This window comes from Nicotiana sylvestris, chromosome 2 (assembly GCF_000393655.2).
Source record: "Nicotiana sylvestris chromosome 2, ASM39365v2, whole genome shotgun sequence".
Lineage (NCBI taxonomy): Eukaryota > Viridiplantae > Streptophyta > Magnoliopsida > Solanales > Solanaceae > Nicotiana > Nicotiana sylvestris.
Genome location: NC_091058.1, coordinates 103,685,192 through 103,691,058, shown reverse-complemented (window position 1 = coordinate 103,691,058; position 5,867 = coordinate 103,685,192).

The following is a 5,867-nucleotide window of genomic DNA, read 5'->3' as shown; positions in this document are numbered from 1 at the left end:
CATATCCTTTATTTTCATCTCTTTAATTCTAGTTGTTCAATTCCTTATTGTGTTATTGCTTCCGCATTTACTTCTCAAATTCTTACTCTAATTTGGATTCCCGACCTAGTTGTTATCAAATATTAGCTCCCATGATCTTTGAATTTCCACGAGACTTCTTCTCGGCTATTTTGTTGTCTTCCTCAATCTTGAGACGAATCACAAGATCTTTCAACTTTATTTCTTTGCGCTTGTGCTTAAGATAATTCTTGAAATCTCTCCACAAAGGAGGCAAGTTTTCAATCATTGGAGCCACTTGAAATGCTTCATTCATGACCATACCTTCAGCAATAAGGTCGTGAAAAATAAGTTGATGTTCCTGAACTTGGGTTCCAACAGTTTTGTTGTCTATCATTTTATAGTCTAGAAACTTGGCAACCACGAACATCTTCAAGCATGCATCTTCAGTCTTGTACTTCTTCTCAGTTGCAACTCATAATTCTTTCGAAGTATTCACCGCACTGTATACATTGTACAAGTCATCCTCTAAAGCGCTTAAGATATAGACTTTGCAAAGAAAATTTGCCTGTTTCCACGCCTCAACAATCATGAATTTCTCGTTGTCCGGCATGTCCGCAGCAGGCACTGGAGGCTCTTCACTAGTGAATTTCTGCATACCTAGTGGGGTAAGCCAGAAGAACACCCATGCTACCATCCTTTGAAGTTGGCTCCAGAAAATTTTCCCAGTTTCTCGGCCCGTGGAACAGTAGTGCGGCTTGACGAGGCTATCGTCATTGCACCAACAGTCACAGAAGGATTTCTATTATCAATTGCCATTTCTTACTGCCAACAATAGAAGAGTTCAATTAATGGCAAAATCGGAACAGTAAAAAATACTGTAATTAACAATAAATAGTACATATAATAAATAAAAACCGAAGTTCTTATATACTGTTTTACAGAAAACGATGAAGTTTTTATGTTCTTCGAATCGTTTTCTGAATTTAAATATTATGATGAAGTTTTTATATCTTCAAATCAGAATAGTAAAATTCAGAAGGTGTAGAAAACCACACAGGTTTTAATCTCCATAAATAGAATACGGAATATAATAAAATAATTTCCTTAAGATTGTTATCAAAACTATATTGCTGTAATAAACAATAAAATAGTAAACTTTCTGGAAAAACAAAACAGAAGTTAGTAGAACCACAACGACAAATAAAATCTGGAAAAACATAGGACTAAATTGATCCCACATCGTGTCCTTAAGGAAATTATTCTCTTCAAGTACCCGAGGTGCTGGAATATATCCTTCTAGGATAGAACAATTTAACTCACCAGCGTATTGGTACCAAAAACTCTAGTGAACGGTGAACCACTCAATGGTCGTAAAGCACACTGGAAAATATTGTGCGGAAGAAGAAGAAGATAATCAAAAAATTTAGCAAGTAAAATTTTTGGGATTCAAGGCATATTTAAAGCCCATTTGGCACTATTTCTGAAAAGGTTGGCAACATTTCAGAACATCCATAGCTATTGGAACATGAGGGAATATTGCGGGAAAATTAGAAAATGGATTTAAAATAGTCCAGAAAAGAAAACTGATCGAACCACGGGTCATGGGTTAAATAATTAAATCAATCGATCAATCTATGACCAAATTCGAAGCTGAAGCCGAAGCTGAGCGAGCAACGACGACGGCGCGAGGATTGCCTTCTTTTTTGTAACAACCCGGCCGGTTGTTTTAAGAATTAATGCCCCAATCCCATATTAATTACTTTTCCCGTGTTTGTTTCTGCTATTGTGAGTTGCCGGGAGGATTCATTTTGAGTTTCAGAGTATTTTGGGACACTTAGTCTAAATGAGAGCTTAAGCTTTAGAATTTGGACCGTAGTTGGAGCAGTGTGAACACAACCTCGGAATGGAATTTCGTCAATTCTATTAACTCCGTTGGCTGATTTCGGGCTTAGGAGAGTGTTCGGATTGTGTTTTGGAGGTCCATAACTTATTTAGGCAAGAAATGCCGAAATTTGAATTTTTGAAGTTTCCGGATCGATAGTGAGATTTTGATATTGGGGTCGGAATCCGATTCTGAAAGTTGTACTAGCTCTATGGTGTTGAATGTGACTTGTGTGTAAAATTTGGGGTCAATCGGACTTGGTTTGGCTAGTTTCGGCATCGGTTGTTGGATTCTTGAAGTTTCAAGTTCTTTAGGTTTGGATTGGAGGGTGATTCATAGTTTTAGCATTGTTTGATGTGATTTGAGGGTTGGACTAAGTTCGTATGATGTTTTAGGATTGGTTGACATGTTTGGTTGAGGTACCAGGGAGCTCGGGTGAGTTTCAGATGCTTAATGGATTGGAATTTGGACTTAGGCTATTTTCTGAGGTGCTGCTTCTGGTATTTTCGCACCTGCGGTGAGGAGCTCGAAGGTGCGGCCCACAGATAGGGGTGTTCAAAACCGTACCGAATCCGAAAATCAAATCGAAACCGAAGCTTAATGGCTTATTGGTATCGGGTTAACGGTTTAACGGATGGGGAACATATTGAAATTTTTTAATTAACGGCTTATCGGTTTGGCGGCGGATTATTCAATTTTCTTAACGAATAATTCGTTATACATATATATATATATATATATCAAAAACCCTTCTTCCACTTCCAGTACTTTATCACTGTGCACATACTGACTGTATGATTACTCTTTTGGCCACAGATGATGTCTGTGGCCTTCAGGTAAATTATCAGAAAAATTGGAACTTTCTAGATAGATATTAATCACGTTTAAGCCGAACTTTTAAAAATAATCCAGATATACAAGGATAAGGATGCTAAGTCTCAGATTTGTGAGTATGTGCCACCATTAAAAGGGTGAGACATTATCAGTTTCTTAGTTTTGTCCTCTATTTTGTAAGTAAAGCACAAGTTATAACGTGTGAGGTTTCATACTGCTTAGAATCATGTCTTCTCTAGCAGTATCAAATAGAGACAGCTTGCCTTTTGTTAACAATGTAAAAGTTAAGTTGAAATCACCTATGTAGCATAATAGAAGATTTCACTCTCTATAATGTAATGGACCAATTAGTTTGCAGCAGCAGTTTGTAGCTTTAGGGAAAGGCCCAGCAAGTTTGTAGCAAGTGTAACCAGTCAATTATTACAAGGTCTTGAATGCATGTTTTCGCTGGTGTCTTACCAAGATTCAGGAACCTTTTCACTAACCAAAATGAGCATGTATACTTCATACTGATTTGTTTTGATGTTGAACCGATAAATCGCCTGATAAGAGCTAAAATGATACCAATCCGCCCGATATCTTATCGGGTGGCTAGTGGATTAATACATTTAAAAGTCGATAACCGATAAGCCACCATTAAGAGTAAAAAACTCCCAATCCGCCCGATAAGTAGCCCTACCCATAGATGCGAGAAAGTTGGTCGCATGTGCGATTTGGGCACTGTTGGCCAGTGACCGCAGATGCGGTTATAGGGCCGCAGAAGCGGACCGCATCTGCAGAGAAAGGAGTGCAGGTGCGGTTTCTGGCCGTTTTATAAAAATCTGCAGGTGCGGAATAGCAGCCGCAGGAGAGGGACCACAGGTGCGGTCAACCCCTCGCAGAAGCAGATTTTGCTGGGCAGAAAAAGAGAAAATTGAGGGTTTGAGTTCATAACTTGGAAAAATCGAATTGGAGCTCGGTAGAGGGCGATTTCTTAAGAGATTTTGAAGGAGGAAGATTGGATAATGAATCTTAACTCTAATTTGGTTCTAATACATTAATCTATTGTTAGTTTTATCATTTAATTTCGGGATTTGGATGAAAAATTGGGGAAAAGCTCTTAGGCCTAATTTTGGGATTTTGATCGAGGTTTTTGGTTTCGGATTTGAGTGATTTTGGTAGGGTTAGACTCATGATTGAATGGGTGTTCATAATTTGTAATTTTTACCTGAATCTGAGACATGGGTCCGGGGAGGATTTTTGGGCATTTTTCTATTTTCTTACCTTAGCTTCAACTCCTTTAGCTAAATTCGTTGTTTTTAGTTATATTTACATTATGAAATTTATTTGATTAGATTTGGGCCACTCAAAGTTGGATACTCGTGGAAAGAGCGTGGTTTCAGATTGATTTTGAGATGGTTCGAGGTAAGTGGCTTGGCTACCCTTGTGTGGGGGAACTCCCCTTAGAATTTTGGTACTGTTGTTATATGAGTGTCGTGTACGTGAGGTGACGAGCGCATATACGTGCTAATTGTTGAAAAACCCATTTTCATTAAGTAATATCTATGTTTTCTTGTAATTAAGCAATAATTGTACTTGAAGCCTCTTGTTTAGTTTAGGAAAAGAATGCTTATGTGATTTAATTGTCTTACCTGCTTCAACTGCCTACTTGTACTCTGTGCAACATGTTTAGAGTAGAATTTCCTATTTAATTCTCAAATAGAACTGTAAATATTTTTCTTGACACTGTTGTGTGTTTACTTTGGGACTACAGGAAAATTTCCCGGGAGATCCCCCTACATGTTTATTTTGGGACTATGGATCGGTATTCCGGGAGATCCCCCTGCACTTTTACGTTTGGGACTACGGGACGACACCCGGGAGATTCCCCTGTACTAGATATTTACATTGGGACTATGGATTGGCATTCCGGGAGTTTCCCTGAATATTTATGATTCGGACTACGGGACGATATCCCGGGAGATCCTCTATACATTTACGTTTGGGACTATGGGACGATATCCTGGGAGATCCCTTGTTGCTATCTTTGTGTACAGAGTATATTGTAACAACCTGATAACAACACGATAAGGGATTCAAGAATTACTAAAGAAAAATAAGAAAGTCAAGAAACGTGTGGAAGCTACAAGAAAATAAAGAAACGAAAAAGGACGAAAAATTAAAGATAAATTGAATTCAAGAAAGGGTTTCTTGAATTCAAGAAGTCTATTCTTGAAATAAAATCATAACAACCACACTTAGCTAACAAAGAACTAATCACCTTTGGTAGAGAATTAAAAACAAGTGATAGATTGAGAAACCCGACCCTTAAGAATAAAAAGAAATACAATAAGCCTAAGTTGAGTCTTGAAGGTTGAAGAATAAATCCAAGAGTAGCCACACACAAGAGTGTAAGAAAATCTCACAATTTTTATTGATAATAGTCTGAATAATCTCAGTCTAAAAACAAATAATGCACCCCTATATATAGATAGGGGTCATGACATTCTACCTAAAAACAAGTAAATAAAGTCCTAAACTACTTTGGGCAACAAGTCCAACTACCTTAGGAAAAGGAAAATACTAGGAAGCAAAAACCAAGTCATTCTTGGAAAGTAATTCCAAAAATCTTAGTAAAAGGAAAACATAACCTTAACTAACTAGGAAAGCAATAAATATAGTCCCATAATATATGGAAATAAGTCCCAAACCAATGTTGGATAGAATCTTGAAAATCTTAAAGGAAATTTGCAAGCAACTTGGCACCAACTTGCACTCAACATCTCGCACGACTATTGTACCATTCTTGGACATCAAGTAAGTCTTTTTTATGCTATAGAAACGTGGCTTTGTATAGGACTTCAAGGGATGCAAGTTTGGACACATTTTAGGTGCTAAATTGGTCCAACATGGACCTTCTTTAGAGGATGTTCTTGGGATCTAATCCACCTCTTATTGGACATGAATTTGGGCCATAAAATAATTATAACACCTAGATAATTCATATCCTTTATCCTTAAGCTCTTCCTCCCAACTAACAACTTCTTTGATCGTTCCTGAAGTCCAATGACCTTGTTTTGCAACTTTTTAGCTTGAGATCTTGTTAAAGGCCCTCTTTGAGATTCCAAATCATCATCCTCGTCCATGAATAGATTTGAGCTTCCTGGGAAGC